The sequence below is a fragment of the Pinus tabuliformis genome, chromosome 9 (genome assembly GCF_031772625.1).
Source record: "Pinus tabuliformis cultivar Carrire ecotype Pingquan chromosome 9, CPIR1, whole genome shotgun sequence".
Lineage (NCBI taxonomy): Eukaryota > Viridiplantae > Streptophyta > Pinopsida > Pinales > Pinaceae > Pinus > Pinus tabuliformis.
Genome location: NC_142307.1, coordinates 1,954,443,760 through 1,954,467,798, shown reverse-complemented (window position 1 = coordinate 1,954,467,798; position 24,039 = coordinate 1,954,443,760). Strand labels below are relative to the sequence as shown.

Below are 24,039 nucleotides of genomic sequence, written 5' to 3'. Positions count from 1 at the left end.
AAGATCCTACTAAACATGGGAATCAAAAACAATGTTATCATGTCAAACCATTGACTGAATCAGCCAAACCCAAAACAGGAACTGAACTGCCTATTGTTTTCCTTTGGAAAAAGAAAAATCGATGCAAATCCAAACCATTAGACACAAAATATACAACAACAACAACAAAAAGCATATATAAACATGTAAAGATGAATATAGCAAAATTGCATCCATTGAAATCCACATCTAAACCAAAATAGATAAACATAGACGCTGTAAAGGATCTCTATAGTCCAAAAACAAGCATACTATAATTCTCCAATCTAAGCATGCTACAAAATAATTCTAATACCGTACATCCTTTGCATGTTTAGACTCTGGATCATAAATCCATGACCTTGAAGGAACAAAATCAATACCAATTCCTATTCCTATTGTGGTGGAAATCGCTGCAAATAATCCAGGATAAGTCCATCAATAGAGCAGGGCATCATTTAATAGACAATTGATAGGTTTTAGCATTTAGGGTAGTCGTAGGGTTTTCATATTTTGCGTTTTTTTTGGTTTTTTAAGGGATACAGATGCATTGGCGCAAAACCAATCAAATTGCTTAGTTTTGTCTTGAACTGGTTGGTTCTCATTGGTTCAAGACAGAACTAGTGCAAACCAGTTTGGATTGCCAGTTCTGACCAGAAACCTTCCAAACCCAGTCCAATCATCTGGCTTTGTCGATTCTTTCTCTAATAACTTTGATCAAGACTGTTGTTGCAATCATCCACCATCATAAAAACATACCACATAGTATTTTCGCACGTGCTGTGTAAATAATAGCTTCATGGTCTAAAAGTTTGAACCAATGCATGGATATTTTTCTTGCAGAAGTGATGCCACATGGATGTCAATTTGGATAGAGGGCATCCAAATGTACTCAAAAACATCGAGGGTCATCTCCATACCTCTATGTTTTCTGCAGTAGCATCTAGGGGACATCGTGAAGCCACCCACAAACTTAGGGACATGCCCTTCCAAACAAGCACTTCCACTCACAGTACCTAAGTCCTCAGGGATGGTAGATGTAAGGGATGGTTCCCATGCAACATTAGTTGCTACTTATCATAGCATATCTATCAATGTATCATAAACTCAACTGTGGAGATTTCTAAAGTCTCCATTGCCCCAAAATAAGAAATTTGTTAATAAACACAAGAAAGCTCCTATCCTTTAGTTAATAAAATTTCATATCAGAAAGAATCATTTTGGTTCTCTTAGTCTAAAGCACAACAACAAATCTGATTGAAGAACATAATAGAAACGATAAATCTCATTGAAGAACATGATAAAAAACTATCTGTTGTGGCACATGTAAAAGAAACAACTCTCCCTGTTCCTTGAACAACCAAGGGAAGAATTCTTGAGAAAGAATGAGGGCTGTTCTCTAGAATTATGTTGGGTATACGAACAGAGTCCCACATTCACTAGAAGTGGGAAGGATCATGGGTATATAAGGATGGACAAATATCTCCATTGGTATGAGGCCTTTTGGGGTAAACCCAAAAACAAATCCATGAGGGCTTAGGCCCAAAGTGGACAATATCATACCATTGTGGAGATATGTGGTGTCTAGAGGGAAGGCCCAAAGTGGACAATATCATACCATTGTGGAGATATGTGGTGTCCAGAGTCCTGCCTAAGCCCTCATGGATTTGTTCTTGCGCTTTACCCCAAAAGGCCTCATACCAATGGAGATATTTTTCCATCCTTATATACCCATGATCCTTCCCACTTCTAGTCAATGTGGGACTTTGGTCGTATACCCAACAAATTGGACCAGATAAAAATTTCCGTTTTCCATGCTAACCATGTATCTCTACACACTTCTATCATACATTTAAGTAATAGTATTGTTCATGGAAGTGTGCCATGCAAAAGCCATTGACCCTTGTCTGCGAAGAAACAATTACAAATCACACTAGATTGTGGCACACTGGATTTTGGTGGGTGGATGGTAGTAATTGGATTAGCATAACAATTTCAATTTCTAGAATGATTGAAAGAAAAATAAGATCTAGCCCATTCCAGAAAGTCTTATACATGAACGACTTTGAGTTATGAAAATTGAAACCTTCCAATATGACATAAAACTCATTTTTAATGTATCCAAAATAGAGTCTACAGCCTAGACACTTCAAATGCTAAACACAATGTTCAACAAGTAATAAACCTGTAGAAAAGAATAATTTTATAATCACGTTAGTTCTCATGCATCAATCCGTATTTAAGCAAGTTATCTTATAAGTTATCCACTATGGAATCGTGGTCTAAAAATAGAAATTCTCTCAACTTGCATGGAGCAGAGTCTAATCAGGGATTTTGATACAAAACATCCACTAGTGGAAGTCATAAATATGAATAATAATGCAACACTTTGCATAGCATCAACTGTAAGATAGTACTTTTGTTGTCTTACAAGCATAGATAAGAATGAGCTCCAAATCCTGGTTGAGATCCTAATCATCTGCTATCTGATACAGTCTGCATGTAAAGCGCAATTAATCAAACAAAACAGATTCAAGATCTGCACAACAGTTTTAGATTCTAGATACTAGAGTTTGTCAGGACGAGAGAAAAAATCATGGTCAAGCACATTAGGAACATGATGTGCAGGAAACCTATAATTGTAATAATCAATTCAGTGCATGGAATAGTGAAGTTGACAAAAGACACGTTCAAAATGTCCTTTTCCCTAAAATAAATAAGCTTTCTTACAATTTATCCATATTTCTAACCTAAAAATAAATTCTTCCCTCCATTCACTTTGATTAAATAGTTATAGCTAGAAAAATGCACCAAACACATTTCCAAAACATGGGTCGGATGTCTAATCTGCATTTTCACTTTTTTCAATATCCTGATGAAAATTCCAACATGAATTACTTGGTAACGTTCACCATGCAACCCATTGCAAGGACATCAGTTGCATGATTGTCCACTTTCACCTGAGAGACATTTGCAAGGTTTCATTCAACATAACATAATTTTTTTTCATACTAATTATTACGAAATCTAGAATGTTATAAAATAATTTCCACCACTGCACCACATAGATCATGATTTTATGCAAAGGTAAGCAACACCAACAACAAACATATACTAAATTAGTTCTAAAATGAAACAATATACCAAAAAAGTCAGGCTTTCTTTTCTGAAGATTGACCACTTTCAACAAGAAGTTCTCCATGGTGGACTGCTTGTCTATCAATTCCACAATAAGAAGCCTCAGACATGGCCTTAGGCAGGGGTCGATTGCCAAAGTCCTCAGGAAAGCAATCAAATTCTGGTCCAAAATTAAACTGCACTGTACAGTTAGGTTGATTTCGAAGGGTGTAAAAGGAAGCTGCAGGGTAATATCTGCCACCATTTATATCCTTGAAAGCAACACCTTGACATATCCCATTTATAAAGAATGATATCTCGCTTCCTGCACACATTTTAAAGAGGTGAGGTTAACGACTAAAAGAGTTTAAGAAAATGTTATAACCAAGCTTGTAACATAGGCAAGGCTGAGAAACAAATTCAATAAAATGCAGCCAGTAAAAAGATTAACACAAACTAAAACCCTGTTATTTTCCTTGTTGTAACATCTTCTTGGCAAAAAAAGCTAAAATATTTAAGATTTTTAATTTTTTGCGTGTATGTAATGTTTTGATATTATATTGTTTTTTTCATTTAAAACCTAAGTTGTGCGAAATGGGGAAACAGGGTTAGGCCTCTATACTACTAGTGTAACCCCTTATTGTTATTAGTATAACCCACATATTATATCGATGTACCCATGTAGTGCCCATATTGTTACTATTGTGCCCCATAGAAGCACACTATTGTTACTATTGTGCCCTTACATTATTATTGTTATGTTGGCTCTGATTATGTTATGACCCCTTAGACTCCTATATATAGAAAGGAGGTATTTTCATTTGTATCATCCAAGAATTGTTCATTTATGTAATGTAAAGGAGGTTGCCCCCTCGAAGAGGCTGAATTCTAAGGCGTTGATCTATCTTTTCTATCTTTTCTTGAGCTGGTTTCATAACATTTGGTATCAGAGCTTTGGATTCTAGGGTTTCGCTGCTCCAAACAAGTCATCGTGGCATTTTCGCTATAACTTTTTTCTGTGATGTTTCAGAAGTTGGAAAGAAAACCCATTTGAGAAGAAATCACGGTGAACCTTGGGTCCGAATTTCAGAGCTTTTCACGCGATATTTGCGGAGTTATGATCTAAGGAAGTGGGTCTTTTTGCTGACTCCTGAATTACATTCAAAACAGGTGACCTGGGGAAAATCGTCATAACTTTCTCTCTGGGGATCGGATTGAAATTTCGCAAGAAGGTACAGAAAGAGGACAGACTGTAGTGTTGAGCTAATTTATGGTCCTAAATTTACACAATTATTTCTTATCAATCAGGGTTGTTTATGCTTTGAGGCAAGTTCACTATATGTGAAGATCAGATATAACCAAACCTTGAAAGATAAGTTATTCAAAAACTAAAGATAATACATCTTATAACTCTAATTCAATCAGCTCAAAAAGAGAAAAACATTGAAAGAGTTCTTGACCTCAAGAAGTCCACCTTCACCTCAATTATCACTTAATGAATCAGATATTGAAACCAAAAGCTCAAGATGCATAAATTATAAATGAAAGAAGCTCTTAACTTAAGAGACACATAAGATATTCCATCATAATTCATTCATCTCAATATCTAAATCTAAATGCAAATAAAACCGCTTGCATGTAAACAAAAAGAAACTAGTTTTGATTCATCATTTAGCAGAAGGGATGTCCAACTTGAACATCTGTTTTTCCAACTCAATAAAGTGATGAATAAGCTATTAAAAAATGAAATAAATCACTATGCATAAACCATAAAACAAACTGAAATAAAGCTTTGAAAAACTAGTGCTACAATCAACCAAATTACAATGAAATAAAACTAGTTTATCATGGAAGTGTACTTAGCTTGGAGTGGGGGCCCTCCACCCTTGCCTTGCACACTTTGAGAGGTGATATCAGAAGCTTAGATCAGTCACACATCCATAGCATTGCACAGCAAAATAATAATAACACAAGTCTTCAAATTACTTCTCAATCCAAAAGATGTCTCAGCATAAAAGTATATCAAAAATCAATACATAAGCCATCAAAATTTTGGCTTTAAATAAGAAGTCTCATGAACAAACTGATCTATAATCACTCAAACAAACCCATCTACTCTCATCCACCGATCCAAGTCGAATTGATTATCCCCAACCCAAGAAAGATGACCATTCCTATGAAAACTCAAAACAACCCTATTTCTATGGGATTCCTGCATGACTAGTCATGGTTGACTAGCACCAAATGGGCCTAATAAAGCTTGTTTAGTTCGAAATAAGCATTGATGGCTTAGTCCTAGTTCCCAAGTTGTCCATCCATGCATTCCATTCGTGCCCAAGTGTCCTGCAACCATATCAACCATAGAGCTATTACAGGAATTTCTGAATCTGCCAATTTTGCACTAAAAACCAAATTTTCATAAAAACTTTAGAAATTGAAAAATTAAAATTAAATACCTGAATGGATATCAAATATACATCAAAATGGGATAAATGAAGGGAAAATGGATGGAAAATAGATGGATAAGTAAGTTTCTTTGAGCAAAAATAAGACCAAAACTAAGGTTCAACATCTCTCCCTTGCTTATCATCAAGCATGTCCCCATGCTTGCTTGTTCCTCTTTGACCTTCGCCTTTCTGAAGTAGATGTTGTACCTGTAGATGCCTCCTGCTGTGCTGCCCTGGCCAAACAATCCAAACCTGTATCATGTCTCTCCCTAAACAAAGCTGCTTTGACCTTTTGTTTTTCATATTTTTCCTGCCACATGTTCTTTTCCTTTAGCCACTTAAATGCTTGCTTAGAGAGTAGATCATTTTTCCTCTTTAGCCTCCCCAATTCTTCATTCAGTTTCTCATTTGCTTTGACCAATTTAGCATTATCTTTCTTATTTGCCTTATTTTCTTCCTTTAATTGCTTCTCTAAGATTTTGCTAATTTCCAATTGGTCAGTTAGATCTCTGATTCTTCCTAAGTTAAGTTCTCTCTCAAAATCCTGTGTTGTTTTCATAAGTGATGCTGCTGCATCATTATAGGAAGAATCCTTCTCAAATGCCTCTTGTGCAAAATCATTTTCTTCTTGCTGTCTTGGGGAATATGTTTCTACTTCCTTCTCTAAGTCAATAGGACTCTTACTCCTAAATTGCCTAGGAATAGACATAATAGATGTTTCATTTTCTTCCATGGCCATGCTGTTCTGTTGTTTGGCTCTTGTTCTAGGATATAAGGGTGAGTTCATTACTCCTATGTTTTCCTGCTCTGTTTTGTCCTGTACCTCATGAACCTGTTCAATGAATTTATTTTTAGACATGAATTCTCGCCACACTATGGCCTGTGATCTCACCTGATACTCAACTAGGATTTTGATTAATCCTGGATGGTACATCTGTCCTGCTTTAGGCCTGCGTTCATGTTTGACTGTTTCTATCATTCTCAAGAGGCTCCTATATAAGAAATAAGGCATGTTTATCCTATCATCCCCTTTTATATGCTGCAGAAGTCTGACATGATACAAGTGAGCCATGCTATACCCCCTATCATAGGTCAAGAATTTTTGGATAACCAAAACCAACTCACCCCATGGTTCATTAAACCATTCCCTGGGTATCCCTTTTGTCCTGTCAAATGTCCCCTTTCAGTTCTTCTCTAGAAAGAAAGTCCAAGCTTTCTCTTTAAAGTGCAGGCCTTTGTAATACTTCTCACCTATCATGGGAAGATCTAAGGCTTGGGAAAGATATTCCTGGGTTACCAGAATAATGACATCTCCCACCCGTGTCTGGTCTTGATTGAAATTGTTTATAAACTCTCTGGTTATTTGTTCAGAGTGGCCATCAAATTTTTGTAGGAAACTGATCATCCCTGCTTGATAAAGTTTTTCTATTTTTTCCTTCCCCCAACTCTCTATCTGGAATTTTGGCTCTACTCTGTTTGACATTGCTTCTGTAAACCAATGAATAAATTCCTCTGCTGTTACTAATTTCATTTTGAAAGAAAGATGCAATTATTTGTTCGATTTCGAAATGAAATTTTTGAAGGCGAAGAACCTTACCTTCCTTTTTCAATCAACTTAATTCACCTCTGTTTGACTCTGCCCTCTGCAACAGCACTGTTTTAACCCCTGTTCAATGCAAGAAATATCTGTATACCCTGTTAATATACTGCCCCCTGTTTTTGAAAACAAAAATATACATGCAAACGATGTTCATTCATGCTCCTGATCTTTTTATTTTGCCAAAATTCAAATCATTGATGACTGTTTATGTTTTAACAATGAAAACTGTGTAATGCACCTATATTTGGCTCTCGGCCTCACTAACAAATGTACAAAAATGCTCTCGGCCTAACCCAATATATCATCATTTAAAAAAAAAAAATTGACTGTGTACTATGCAAAAATGATGCGCACGGCCTCGGCCTTAACTCAGGTGCAATCAAGGCTATGAGCACGAGGGCGATTCAATCTTAGCATGGAAACCAAAGGGCTATTCACATACGCTCAGCCTCTGAAAATAAACATAATTGCATTTGAAATCATGCTCACGGTCTTAAAAACAAATCACAATTTTTTTTGGCAAAATACAATCCTCGGCTCATGAAAAATTTGCAACACCGCTCTCGGCTGTCTCGGCTCAAAACAAAACGTACACAGCATATTCAAACGATTTGATATACATTCCCTTCATTAAAATGGCGTTGGACATTCAACATAACAACCCTCTGTTTTGATTAACAATCCTCTGTTTTGATATGAATTAGTGCGCAGCAAGGGATGCATGTGGTGCTTGACTGCTTGTTTTCATTCGGCGCACAACTATATGGCAACACACAACGCTTCTATATATCAATACAAATGTACAACGCGCAACTAAATGGCATTCTACAACGTTCCTATTAACATTCACCGCCATTCCACATTTAACAATACGACACTGTGTATTTCCTTAGTTTATGGGCTATGTTTGACACGGCACAGTCATACAAGTCCATATTTATTGCCAAAGTCTACGTGTTAACCATGAAAATCCGTCACATTTAAATGAATACTGATCCACTAAGGATTCATTCCACTTTTTATGCAGCAAATCACCAAGTTGGGGGCTACGTTTGCGGCTTACCTTTGATCACCGAGCACCTGGAAAGATATCGACGCTCCAAACTTCAGTTTAACCGTTTCAATTGGACTGGTGGCAAGACAAACGATTGTTATTAAAAACAACTGTGAGTTCAACTTTGGTTCACTGTGCCGAGCTTGTAAAACAACCACACCTTACCTCAATAAATCCCTAGAAATCCGTTATGCAAACATCAATTTCGGAACAACTCTCCTCTTTAAATTTCCCCGACTCAATGCGCTTCTCTTTTCACTGGGCGGCAGCTTCAAACACAATTTCTGAGCTTATGCAGTGATGAGGAATACGTTTGAACACGACACAGGGTTATGGTTTAACTGTTCATGGGTCGGTCAGTGTTCATGACCGTTTCGACTGTACCGCGATGTATTTCATTGGTGGTTGAATGGTCATGGCTTACATCGTCGTCCTCTTGACCAGTCGCCCGACTGTGTCATGAGGACGTCGAGTCGTGGCTTGGTACGCATGATCCCTGTGTATTGTGTCAACCAATGGGTGCATAAATCACCATGCCACCGTGTAAATTGCTGACCGGTTGTCGTATGAGGTTCATTACAATGGTTCATTATTACACCTACCATCGTATGCTCCACTACCCCGTATTCCTTTGCCCACTGTGTAATGATACCTTATGCTATGATGTTTGGATACCCACCGTTCCGTCGTTTGTTCATGCTCGGCCTTCCACCATGTCTCATTATCGTTCATCAACCTTTGCTTTGTGACCATGTTATATGCCTTTCCATATACCATATGCGCGTTATTTGAAAATTTTCATATATGCAACATGAATATATACCCTTTACCATATACCTTGTGCACATTTGATAATGCATTCGTTCCCTTTGTCAACCTTCGGTATATGTATTATTTGATATGTCCATATATATTATGGTATATATATGTTTTGATTTCCATATAGCGCGTAGGTATATATTTTTGTTGATTTCCATATAGCGCATAGGTTTTGCTTTTTGTTTTGACTTTATATAACATAGTTTTATAATTTTAAAATGACCATTGGGGTCATGTTTAAAATTATTCCCATTACTAATGCTCTGAGTTGCATGAACTTGTATATGTAGGTTGAAAGTTGTCCTAGTTTGGCCTTTTTAAGCTTGCAAAGAAAACTACTTAGGGGTATTAGGGTTAGTAAAAAGAGGGGAATGTATGGAAATAAAAGGGAATAGGGTTATATGTATAGGGGTTATAGGAATATAGGATGTAAATGATAATGAATATCCTCAGGTACTAATTCCAACTTAACAAAAACTAAGAATTTCTACGAAAAATTTGAATTTTTAAAGTACAAAATGACCATGTATGTATACTTCCCTGGATGATGGTTGTGCAAGTGGATGAAATTATTGATGATAGCTGTGCAAGTGGATGAAATTAATTGATTGTAGATGGATTCCAATGTAGACTTTATTGCTGCTCCTTGTTCTTCAGGTTCTAATCTTGGCTTGATAATCAGGTCCCTCTGTAATGATGCATTGTTTCAGGTCCCTTTTTCTGCTTGCAAAAGATGCACATGTTGTGTTGACATTGGCAGGTCTTTCAGGTCCCCTGGCAATGATTTGGTATATCAGGTCCTTCTATTGACAATACAGGTCTTGTTTCCAGCTAAAGAGCTGATGGTTGCAACTTCAGCTGTCCACTTAAAAAGCAAATGCAAGTCTCCCCCCTTGTTGAAGAGTTGACTTGTCCTCAAGTCATTGGTTGGTGGAGTGTACCTGCAGTAAAGAGATCAGAGAACTGTAGAACAAGTAGAAAGAATTCATAGAGTCCAAGTGACCCTGGTTTTCCCCTATGAATTCATGTTTGCAATGTGCCAGTTGCCTAGTTTTCACTTGCAAACAGTTTATTTATTTTGATGTTTTTTTTAGATATTTTCTCTCTCTTTTTTCATTTTTTGTTTTTTTTTTTTAAATTTTATTCAACTAGTTGACTGGAAGATAGCGAATCTGGCGCCATGAGTTCGAGTTCTGTGTCTTCGATCAGTTGTTTCATAAATGCTTCTTTACTGATAGGCCTATTGTAAACTTTGAGCCGATTTCCATTTACTGTAAATGAGGTGGAATCCTGGTCGATTGTCTTGATTCTTACCGCTCCATTGTCAAAGATTTCTTCAATTTCATATGGGCCTAGCCAGTGTGTTGTGAACTTTGCTTTGAAGTCTTTGAATTTGGAGTCGAAAAGCAATGCTCAGTCTCCCTTGTGAAATGTCTTTGTTTTAATGTATCTGTCGTGCCACTTCATTCTTTGTTGTTGCACTAATGTAGTATGTTCCATAGCTTGCTGACGATGCTCATCTAACTGATTCAGTTCCATGATCCGCTGCTGTTGTGCTTCTGTCAAGTCGAGTCCTAATTCAGCTGCTAGTCTGTATGTATGTATCTGAAACTCTATAGGAAGTAAGGCTTCCTTCCCATATACTAACTGGTATGGACTGAAACCAGTTGTTGTTTTCCAAGTGATCCTATAGGCCCAGAGCGCATCCTTTAATTTTTCAGACCAGTCTTTTCTATTCATGTGTACTGTCTTGGTCATAATATTTTCCAGGACTTTATTTGTTGATTCGACTTGACCATTTGCTTGTGGATGATATGGTGTCGATTTCCTGTGCTTGATCTTGTATTTCTCTGTGAGATCTCGTACCAACTTTGATGTAAACTGTGTTCCTTGATCTGTTACAATTTGTCTAGGTACTTCATATCTGACAAAGATTTCTGCAAAAAGAAAGGTGACCACTGTATCTTCTGTTGCTCTGTTAACTGCTTTTGCATCTGCCCATTTGGTTACATAGTCTGTACATACTAAGATGTACCTCTTCCCATTTGATGGCGGATTGATAGGTCCAACAAAGTCAAGTGTCCACTGCTCAAATGGTTCTATGAGAAACTGTGGCTTCAGTGGCATTTCATCTGATGTTATTGGTCGTCCTGTTCTCTGGCAGCTATCACATTGCTTGACATACTTCTTAGAGTCTCTGAAGATGGATGGCCAGTAATAGCCTATCTGCAGCACCTTATATGCCGTTCGTTTATCTGCAAAATGGCCACCACAGGGTTCATCATGACATGCTCTTAGAATGTCTAATATTTCATCTTCTCGTACGCATTTTCTAATTATTAGATCTAAACCAGTATAAAATAGATTACCATTGACCCATGTATATCTAGAGCTTGCTCTAACAATTTTGTGTTTTTTCTCTTTAGTGAATTGAGCTGGAAACCTTCCAGATGACAAATAGTTTGCAATATCTGCAAACCATGGTGTTTTAACTGTGATGGCAAACAGGTGTTCATCAGGAAAGTTATCTACAACTGGATTTGGATAAGAGGGTGAGTGTATGCGGGATAGAAAGTCAGCCACTTGATTTTCTCTTCCTGGCCGGTCTTGTATTGTGATATTAAATTCTTGTAGTAACAGTAACCATATTGTTATTCGTCCATTAGTGATTGGTTTGTTCATCAAATATTTGATTGTTGAATGATCAATATGGATGAAAACTTGATATCTTGTTATATAGTGCCGGAATTTATTGACTGCATGTATAACAGCTAACATTTCTCGTTCTGTGACTGTGTAGTTCATTTCTGCAGGTGTTAGATTTTTACTGGTGAAATATATTGCATAAGTAAACAAGTTCTCTTTCTGTCCCAAAGAGGCACCTATTGCTGTATCAGATGCATGAGTTGAGATATGGAATGGTAAAGACCAATTTGGTCCACGAAGAATGGGGGCGACAAACAATTTCTCTTTCAAAATTTGAAATGCATTTTGACAATCATTTGTCCAATGAAATTCAATGTCTTTTGCTAATAATTTGAACAGAGGTTGGGCTATTTTACTAAAGTTTTCAATAAATCGTCTATAATAGCCTGCATAGCCTAAGAAACTTCTAACCTCTTTCTTTGTTGTTGGAGGCATTAAGTTTACTAAGACTTGGATCTTGGCTGGATCCACCTTTATTCCTGAAGCAGAAATGTGGTGTCCCAGAACTATTCCCTCTGTCAACATCATATAGCATTTGTCATTGCTTAATGACAAATTTGTTTCAATGCATCGCTTCAAGACTTTCTCAAGGTTCTTTAAACAATCACTGTATGTGTTTCCGTAAACTGTGAAATCATCCATGTAGACCTCTACACATTCATGAATTAGATCATCAAATATTGCAAGTACTGCTCTTTGAAAAGTTGCAGGTGCATTGCATAGACCGAATGGCAAAACATTATATGCATAGGTTCCCCATGGGCAAGTAAATGTTGTTTTGTCTTGGTCTTCTTCTGCTATTCTGATCTTATTGTATCCGCTAAACCCATCTAAGAAGGAGAAAAATTTCTTGCCAGCTAATGAGTCTAACACTTGATCAATGAAAGGTAGAGGAAAATGATCTTTGAGTGTAGCTTTGTTTAATTCCCGGTAGTCTACACATACCCTCCATTTTCCATTTTTCTTTGGCACAATAACCAGTGGAGAAACCCATTGACTATCTAAAATAGGATAAATAAATCCAACTTGCAACAATTTTTGTAACTCCTCTTTCACTATTTCCTTCATCATCGGATTCGTTCGTCTTTGAGGTTGTCTTACAGGTTTAAGCTAGTCATCTGTGTAGATGTGGTGGATACATGTGCTAGGATGAATTCCCTGCATATCAGTATAATCCCAAGCAAAAGCTTTTGAATATTTTTGTAATAGTGCAAATACCTCTTGCTCTTGTGCTAATTGCAATTGATTTCCAATGTTTAATTGCTTTCCAGGATATACCTCAATTGTTTTTGTCGTAGGAGTGGAGACAGTGTTTACAGGAAAGATGTCCATAAAAGATTTCTGCAAAGTTTGAACAGTACAGGTTTCCTGAAAACATTGATTCAAAAGTTTGTTTGCAGCTTCATATTGAGCTTCTCTAAGCTGCTCTGAGATACTTGGTTATGAGATAAAAAGGTCCATCAAATCTTCATTCTCTTCTTCTTCTCTAAAATCAAAGAATTGATTTATACTTAAAACTGCTTTTGTTTGTTGCTTTTCCTGAGTTTCAAGTATTGATTCTAAAGAAGTGGTTTGTGCAGGTGAATAAAGAGTGATATGTTTCCTTTCATCTCCATGTGAAATTATCATACTTCCAGATCTGCATCCTATGAAGGCATCAGCAGTGGCTAACCATGGTCTGCCTAAAATCAGAGGATGTCCTCCCAAGTTTGTCTTTGGTTGCAAGATCAAGAAGTCAACAGGAGACTCCCATGAATCCAAGGAGACTATGATATCTTCTAACATTCCTTCAGGAACAACTTTGGATCTATCTGCTAATTCCAAGACTGTTGAAGTTGATCTAATGTTGTTTAATTGCAAAGTTTTCATTGTCTCCATTGTCATTACGTTTATAGCTGCTCCCAAGTCTATTAATGTGTTTGGTACAAAGAAATTATTTATTGATATGGTAACCATTGGGATACCAGGATCAATATATTTTTCTACTATGGTTTGAGTAGACATGAGACTTGCTAATTTACCAATGACTTGGATTGTTGTAGGATCCTTTTTCTTTCTTTCTTTCTGAATGCACAATTCCTTTATTGTTTTTGCATATATTGGTATTTCTTTAATTGCTTTTAATAAAGGAATTTTGACATATGCATTTTTTAACTCATCTAAGATATCAAATTCAGGAAGGGTTATTTGGTTTTGTTGCTCCACCAACCTTTCAGGATAAGGTGGTGTTTGTGTTGTAACATTTGTTCCTTTCTGATTTTGTACCTCAGCTTGTGATGTTTTAGATGATTCTCCCTGTTCAGTTGGTTCTTCTATAATTGGAGGAGAATCCTTTTTAAGCACTTTTCCAGATCTTAGATGGACATCATCAAGAGGAAGGATTGAATATGTAGGAAAACATGCTGCTTCCTCTACAATGTATGCAGATTTGTCCACCCTGTTATTTGGATTGGCCATTGGTTGGGCTGGCAGTTGAGTTGGTCTGGGTTGATTTGCAGGTAGCTGTAATTGTTGTGGTTGAGTCAACAACGAGAGATGATTCTGTTGTGGAAATAGGATGGATGGTGGATATACAGAATGTTGTTGTTGAAAGGGTATGGATTGCGGATATTGTGGATATGCAAATGGTTTTTGATTTTGTTGCTGGTATTGTTGTTGATACTGTTGAGGTTTTGGATTTAAGAGATCTGTGGTTTTTATCTTGTGAATCAGGAACCAGAGAATCCACAGTATGAACATTTTTACACCAACGTTTCAAATCCCAAATGGGATCCATCTTCAGGGTTAAAGAATGATGATAAAGAAGAGCACATCAGATAGAATAAATACTAATGAGGACAAATCTCAAGAAATAACCCACTGTCGGCTAAAATCAGAAATTTTTATTTTTATTTTTATTATTTTTATTTTAATTCTAATAAATTACTTTATTTTATATATTAATATTTATTAAAATTTTTATTAAAGTTTTTATTAAAATTTTTGCAGAGCTTATATCTAGGCTTAAAACCTATTGAATAAAAACGGTTAGAACTCAAACTAACATTAGAAAATTGATTGATTGAACTAAAATATATTAAATTTCTATATAAATTAATTTAATATATTAAACTAATTTATATTAACAATTATAAATAATAAATATTTATAATTGATTAATATAATGATTAATATATTAATTAATAATTATATAGAAATTAATGTATTATAGCATTAAAGAGTTAAGTATTATATTAAAGAGGCTAATTCTATAAAATAATTCTAATAAAAAACTAGGGCAATATATATTAATTTATATATAACTAAATTAATATATTTAATATATTTAAACCAAATCATATTAACAAATATAAATAATTCATATTTATATTTAATTAATATAATATAATATAATAATTAAAATATATTAATTAATAGCTATATAGAAATTAATATACTATAGTATATTGAGGTTGCTGGTTTCCATAACTATATCCTCTCCAACCTTGTGCAGGTTGTTGTGAATATTGTTGTGGAGGCCAAGCTTGCCATGGCATTGGAGGGGTCCAAGGATTATAAGGTGGATAAGCATAATTTTTCTGAGGGAATTGTGGTTGATTTGGTGGAGGCATTCTAGGTGGCCATGGTCTCCGTGGTGCAACATAATAGAAACCTTTCGTCCCTGGCACTTCTTCCATTGAGTTTATTTGTAACTCTTTCAATTTTACACAACTCTCCGTGGAATGATTTCCTATACAAAGACCACAAACCTGAATACTATCCAAAGGACAGTCTCTCAAAGGATGTTTCTTTTTACATTTTGAACAAAATATTGCTAAGGCTTGTTCTTGTTCTTCCTTTTTCTTGTTTGCCTTTAGCACATCCACTTGTGTTCCCAATGTACTCAAAAGATCTGTTTTGAAATTTTCCAATAGACTTCCTATTTCAGCTCTTATTATCCCTCCTGCAGCTGACTTTGCTGCTTTGGAACTCACTTCCCTTCTTCCGGTTTTTGATCTTCCTCTAGAATATTTCTGACATAACTCGACAATTTCATCAAATGGAAGGTTTGAAATGTCTCCTTTGCCCATCACATTCAAAATGTCAAGGTATTGATCCCTTACACCTTTGAGAAAGATTGTGCGAACAATTTCTTGAGTTAGAGAATGTTGTTTAGACTTCTGAAGATTATATGCGAATCTTTCTAAATATTCTTCTAAACTTTCATCTTCATGTTGTGTCATTCTAAACACATCTTCCTTTGAATCTCTAGATATACAATAAGCTTGATATTTCTTAAGGAAGACGGTTCCCATATCATCCCAGGAGGCTATTGTTTGTTCTCCTAAACCCATAAACCATTTTAAAGCCGCTACTTTTAATGTTGCAGGAAAAAGACGAAGCTTATGAACATCATCAGTATATCCATATGTTCTACATAAGATATCAAATTCAAACATGAATGAATCAGGATCTTCTGTAGACATTCCATAGAAGTTTGGCAATACAGAAGGTGGAATGTTTTTCATTTTTACTTCTTCTCCCAGTATTGCACTTGTATCTACTATCGGAAAACCGAAAGTAGTTTCTTGGTCAAGTCCATCTTCTTGTCTTTTCCGGTCGTTTTCTAGCTTCCTATCATTTTCTTGTTTTGCCTCTTCCTCTCTCTTCCTTCTCCATTCTCTCCGTTGTCTTTCAAATTCATCTCTTTGTTGTTCAAGAGTGAGAATAACGGATCCATGTCCCTCTTCTGCCATTGTTTGATTTATTTCAATTTCAAGAGGAATTTCAAATTGTTGGAAGATAGGAGGATCGATGGATGGAAAAACAGGTTGTTTTCCTTTCTCTTTTTGTTTTCTGGAAGTGGAGAATTTTTTTTTTGCTTCCCAAGCTAACAAAGTTTGCCTTTCAATCAAGGTTAATCTTTGGCCATTTCTTTGCTTTTCTACCAACTCCTCAATTGTTGGATTACCAGTAACGGGAGTGTGTGTTGATCCTATTTCTATTGTTGGGGGGTTTTTAATAAATCTACCTTGAGGATCTCTATATCTAGGCATAAAGAAACATAACTAAAATGGGATGTAACTAATGTTTTTGTGATTTTGAATTTTTTATCTTTCTATTGACTATGCCGATATTTGCCTCCCCGGCAATGGCGCCAAAATATTGAGCTAATTTACGGTCCTAAATTAACACAATTATTTCTTATCAATCTGGGTTGTTTATGCTTTGAGGCAAGTTCACTATATGTGAAGATCAGATATAAACAAACCTTGAAAGATAATTTATTCAAAAACTAAAGATAATACATCTTATAACTCTAATTCAATCAGCTCAAAAAGATAAAAACATTGAAAGGGTTCTTGACCTCAAGAAGTCCACCTTCACCTCAATTATCACTTAATGAATCAGAGATTGAAACCAAAAGCTCAAGATGCATAAATTATAAATGAAAGAAGCTCTTAACTTAAGAGACACATAAGATATTCCATCATAATTCATTCATCTCAATATCTAAATCTAAATGGAAATAAAACTGCTTGCATGTAAACAAAAAGAAACTAGTTTTGATTCATCATTTAGCAGAAGGGATGTCCAACTTGAACATCTGTTTTTCCAACTCAATAAAGTGATGAATAAGCTATTAACAAATGAAATCAATCACTATGCATAAACCATAAAACAAACTGAAATAAAGCTTTGAAAAACTAGTGCTACAATCAACCAAATTACAATGAAATAAAACTAGTTTATCATGGAAGTGTACTTAGCTTGGAGTGGGGGCCCTCCACCCTTGCCTTGCACACTTTGAGAGGTGATATCAGAAGCTTAGATCAGTCACACATCTATAGCATTGCATAGCAAAATAATAATAACACAAGTCTTCAAATTACTTCTCAATCCAAAAGATGTCTCAGCATAAAAGTATATCAAAAATCAATACATAAGCCATCAAAGTTTTGGCTTTAAATAAGAAGTCTCATGAACAAACTGATCTATAATCACTCAAACAAACCCATCTACTCTCATCCACCTATCCAAGTCGAATTGATTATCCCCAACCCAAGAAAGATGACCATTCCTATGAAAACTCAAAACAACCCTATTTCTATGGGATTCCTGCATGACTAGTCATGGTTGACTAGCACCAAATGGGCCTAATAAAGCTTGTTTAGTTCGAACTAAGCATTGCTGGCTTAGTCCTAGTTCCCAAGTTGTCCATCCATGCATTCAATTCGTGCCCAAGTGTCCTGCAACCATATCAATCATAGAGCTATTACCGGAATTTCTGAATCTGCCAATTTTGCACTAAAAACCAAATTTTCATAAAAACTTTAGAAATTGAAAAATTAAAATTAAATACCTGAATGGATATCAAATATACATCAAAATGGGATAAATGAAGGGAAAATGGATGGAAAATAGATGGATAAGTAAGTTTCTTTGAGAAAAATAAGACCAAAACTAAGGCTCAACATGTAGTTTCTTGTATGCGTGTTGCAGATTCAAAGGTTGAAACAGTGACTCGTGGCACGTCGTACAAGTTCGCTCTACTGAACTAGTCTAAAAGAAAGTCATTGTGGGAGATTTCACATAACTCTTCCTTGGAGAATCCAATTTGGGTCAGACTTTTGGCATTGGAAAGAGGACACAGAAGGCTACTACAGGTCACAATTTCAGAACTTGATGATCTAAAATTACAGAGATACATTAGATTCAATATCAGGCTTCTATAAAGTGAAAAAAGGTGTGTAGTTTTTTTTAAATTTTTGTGTAAGCTTGGTTTAACGGAATTCAAAGGGCATAGTAAAGCATTATTATCGGTAACTGATGCCCCGAGGAAAGAAAATGCAAACACCTAGTAAGGAACCTGAAAGCTCTAACATGACTCATGAAGAAGAGGAAGAAATGCTACATGATATATCAAAATTACAAGAACAAGTGCAACAAATGTCACGCTCACAAAAGCTAAGATAAGTGGCGTGGAATCTAAGATAAATGGTGTGGAATCTAAGATAAATGGTGTGGAATCTAAGATAAATGGTGTTGAATCTAATATAAAGGGAATGGAAGCTAAGATGGATGATTTGAAGACAGATTTGAAGACAGAAATGGCAGATTTGAAGAAAGATTTGACAAATTTTCTACAAGAAATACTTACTAATGGTGAAAAGGTTGTAAAGGAAACTCATGATGTGAACAAAAGAAATTTTAATCATGATTCCATAGACGCTAATGTTGGATCGAAGACCCACCATATTCCAAAAATCGATATGAGGAAGTTTGATGGCAAGGATCCCGCCACATGGATATTACAAATGGAGCAGTTCTTCGATCTCAATAATGTGCAAAACACACAAAAGGTACGTATGGAAACTGTATATTTGGAACCAAATCAATTTGTATGGTATCAATGGCTTTGCTCTTGTAAAAAATTTAACACTTGGGTAATTTTTATGGAAGAATTGATAGCACATTATGAAGATACAAAAAGTAACACTTTTTTTAGCTAATTGATAAGTCTCAAACAAAAAGGTTCAATAATGGAGCACATTGAGGAGTTCAAAAAATTGAACATAAGGGAAAAAGATATTCCAGAGGAGCATAGGATTGATGTGTTCATAGGGTATTTAAAAGATAATATCCAACATGATGTTCGCCTTTGGGAACCTGATTCATTAGAGAAGGCATTCAGGTTAGCAAGAAAAATGGAAAGCAAAATTATGGCAACCAGGAAGCATACCACTCACAACTATAAAGACGGAAGTGTTGTTGCCCTGAGTCTTCCACAACCTATAAGGTTGACACCACAACAATTGGAAGAAAAAAGAGCAAAAGGGCTTTGTTACAGTTGTGATAGAAAATACACTAAAGGTCATAAGTGTGCTGAGAAGAAATTATTCTACATAGATTGTGAAGAGGAAGAAGAAAAGGAGCAAGAAAGGTCAAAAGAAGAAGATATACTCCAGGAACAAAGCCTAGATGAAGAAAAAATAAATCCAACCATATCTTGTAATGCATTGGCAGGAATTACCACTCCTCAAACCATCAAGATAGAAGGACATATCAAGAAGAAAAAGGTGCAAGAAGTGAAAGATCACATCGAGAAAGAAGAAATGAATCCAACCATATCTTGTAATTCATTGTTCGAAATTACCACTCCTCAAACTATCAAGATAGAAGGACATATAAAGAAGAAAAATGTTCAAGAAGTGAAATATCACATCGAGCATCAAGAAATGAATCTCACCATATCTTGTAAAGGATTGGAAGAAATTACCACTCCTGAAACTCTAGAGATAGAAGGACATATCAAGAAGAAAAAGGTTCAGGCAGTGAAAGATCACATCGAGCATCAACAACAAGTTCTCCAACTTTTAAAGGATAACGCCACTTCGGTGCAAAATCAAATGAAACAACAGGTAGGTCAACATCGTAGTGAAAAATGTTTTGATGTAGATGATTGGGTATTTTTATTGCTACATCTCAAGCAAGCTATTTATGAGAAGGAAATTTTGGCAATACTACATGCACTTAAAAAATGGCGACCTTACCGAATGGGAAGACTCTTCAAGGATGAGGATGTGGAAGCATTGTTTTGTGATATTTATATTATCCAACCAGATTGGATAAACGAAGCAAGGGATGAATGGAAGAAGGACGAAGAAGTATGGCCACTTATTCAAAAGTTGCAAAAGATCCCAATTCAAACAATATTGCCAGAAATTAAAGAGGAAGGAAAAGTCATATTGGAACCGGGAGCAGTCACAGAAACAAGAACCCGACAGCTACAAAATCGATCAATTTCAGAGTATCTCATCAAGTGGAAGAACTTACCTGCTGAATATTCCACATGGGAGGACAAGAATTTTATACAGATGCATCAAGAAATACTCAAGCGTTGAGGACAACGCTTTTTGAAGGAGAGGGGCATGTTAGGCCTCTATACTACTAGTGTAACCCCTTATTGTTATTAGTATAACCCACTTATTATATCGATGTACCCATGTAGTGCCCATATTGTTACTATTGTGCCCCATGGAAGCCCACTATTGTTATTATTGTGCCCTTACATTATTATTGTTATGTCGGCTCTGATTATGTTATGACCCCTTAGACTCCTATATATAGAAAGGAGGTATTTTCATTTGTATCATCCAAGAATTATTCATTTATGTAATGTAAAGGAGGTTTCCCCCTCGAAGAGGCTGAATTCTAAGGCGTTGATCTATCTTTTCTATCTTTTCTTGAGCTGGTTTCATAACATACGAGTTTCCAAAAAGGGCATGGGTATGAAACTTGACTCCCCAAATTTTGGAAACGGGGAAACTCGATATATATATATATATATATATATATATATATATATATATATATAATATTAGAATTTAGGAAATTTAAGAAATGTTATGTGCGATCATAAAGTATACATGATACATTATAATTTATTACATTTAAAGTTTAAACATTATGATTAAATTTATATCACATTTACTCATGAATGATCACATAATAAAAATAGCAATATCGGAATATCCAAAATCAACCTTTAATATATATCCAAATCTCAAAATCAGCCTTTATTATATATATGAGGCTACAAGTACAATAAAGACTATGAGGCTGCAAGAACTATAAAGACAAAAGACTAATCCTCATAAAAAATAAAAGCCGAAGCATGCTCAACAGTGGATGGTGGTGCTGAAGAAGATGATGGGCCAATTCTACTTCCAAGCTGCACCTCAATATTTAGGGCAACAAGAGAGAGATCGAAAACAGGACTTTCTGCATTCACATACCATTCTTTAGAAGGACCATTGTTTTATTCTAGACCCCTACGAGATGCAAGGTGAAGGTTGGAGTGCACATAAACAAGATCCTCTGCCTTTTGTGAGCCCAACCTATTGTGCTTCAAAGAATGAATAAAACCATAGGTGCTCCAATTCCTTTCTGCTGATGAAGAGCTTGCCACTTGTGAAAGAACATGAATGGCAAGGTTTTGCAAATGTAAATCATTCGCTCCATTACAAATCCAACACTTAACTAGATTCATGGTGCTTCTCTCCTCCAAAATTGATATATCTGCATAATCATCTAATCCTGCAGCAAAACTGGCAAATTCTTCCTTTACCTCCTTGTATAGATGAGATGGAAATATTCTCATAAGGGTTTTTTCACCCCATTAGCCACCTCTCTATCCTTTTGGGGTGCCTTCCTTTTCCCATTGCTTTGAGCAATAAGCTCCTCATCATAAAATTTTGGGTTCAAGGCATGTGCTAAAGTGTGCAATGGAGTGTTGAAATTGTTCCACCTATCAACAATGATTTTCTTGACTAAATCAGCAAAATGATCATCAACAAACAAAAGTTGTGGAGACTCTTGTGAAATGATTTTCATAGTTTTCTCAACCATGGAATCCATTCCACCATATACCTCTCCTAAGAAAGGTTGGTCAATGTCTGCATTCCGAAGAAGTTCAAATGTAGGGGTTGTGAACTTTAGCAATAAATCTATCTTTCTCCACCAATCCTCACCAGGGCACAATCTACGCACCATATATCCCTGCCCTGGATATGCTTGTCTCCACTCAACCCAAAGTTGACTCACCACCATAGAAACTAATGCATGCTTAACCTCAACAAGGAGGCGCAACATCAGGAAGTTTGAGGCATATCCTATCTCAACAACTTTTAACAACTCCAATTTGGAGTACTCTCGAAATATTGCCTGAGATTGGTGGTGGTTGGTGATGAATTTAACAATCTCCTTTGCTTCCCCTGTGATTTCCTTTATCCATGGAACTTTGTTTTGATCTCCTCTAAGATTAGATTCAGATTATGGACAATGAAAGATGTCCAAAAGATGTGGTCAAACCTCCCCTCAATAATTAAACTTGCAACTTTGCAAACTGGTGCATTATCTGTGATAACTTGCACCATCTTTTTAGGTACTATTTGTTCAATAGATTTTATAATAACATCAACAAAGAACTGTACATCTTTTAGCTCTCCTGAGTAGTCTTTCACCTTTAGAAACATTGTTCCTTTGGGGGAAGTGGCAATGATATTTATCAATGGTCTGCGCCTTGTATCTTTCCATCCATCTGAGACTATGGTAACCCTAGAGCTACTCCAAGAAGAATGAATTGGCGATAAGATATCCTCCACAAGCTCCTTCTCATTTTTGAGAAGCTGAGTTCTAACTTTCTCATACTTGGGCCCCTTGTACCCTTGAGGAGCTTTGTTAATTTCCCTTATCACATCTTGCCAATAAAGAGAGCGAACAACATTGAATGGGATCCCACATGCATAAATGCACCTAGCCACTCTGGAACCAATTTTTTCTCTTGCTTCCACATTCACCAATTTAGTAATTCTGCTATCCTGTATTGAGGGGGATGCCCCTTTGGTATTTTTAGATGCTTGTTGTTCATGTTTTTGAGTGGCATTGGCTCTCCTCTTCCTTGCTTCAACTACAATCCTTGGCTCAATGTTAGATGGAGCTTGAGGAGTAGCTTGACTAAGCTCATCATGCCTTCTCTTAATTCCATCTGCCTCATCTTGCTCTCTTTGATATTCCCTCCTTGCTAATGGGTCTGTTTTTTTTATGCAACCTACAATCCCCTGTCCTCCTCCATGCAAAAGGTGTGCCTTCACTCTTGGGTAGGAGCCCTTGTACAAATTATTGCAAAGATTACATTGCCATTCCCATAAGCCACCACCTCCACATTTTTTAAGCTTCTAAACATGCCTCCAAAGAGGATAATATTCAACGCTTGGGCTGGACCTGGGGCTTGAACTTGCAACTGCACTTTGGTTGGAAGCCATTTCTACAAAAAACAAATTTAAATTAATAAATAAATAAAAAATAAAATAAAATTTTGTAAAGAAAAAACGTTTTTCATATTTTTGGCAACATAAACCCTCGAAAAATTGAAGAAATGGTAGGAAAAAACTAAGAAAATGAATGCTTCTTATCCAAATTAATTTTCTGTAGTTGAAGCTACCCGAAAATGCCAAAAAAGACAAGAGAAATATGGTTGTAGCTGAGCCAAAAGCCAAGAATGTCGTAGGCAGAAACTCTGCACTCCAAATCTATTGCTAAAATCTCCTTTGCTCACTGTTGAAAACACCCTAGCTGAAACCATTTCTCTCTTCCTCTCTTCTCCTTTGCTAAAATCGTCTGTCTCCAAGAGAAACAACTTGCTTAATTGTGTGATGAGAGAACGAGGCGAGAGTCTTTTTTATTACTTGAGAGAGGCATCTAGAAGATATTTTAGTCGCCCAAAAAAAATTAGA

General features: G+C 36.0%; 1 pseudogene; it reads right to left on the bottom strand.

Moving 5' to 3' along the window:
* Positions 1-3,170: 3,170 nt before the first annotated feature.
* The window catches only part of LOC149156796 (protein TRAUCO pseudogene), a 41,329-nt pseudogene continuing 20,460 nt past the window's right edge, over positions 3,171-24,039 (bottom strand).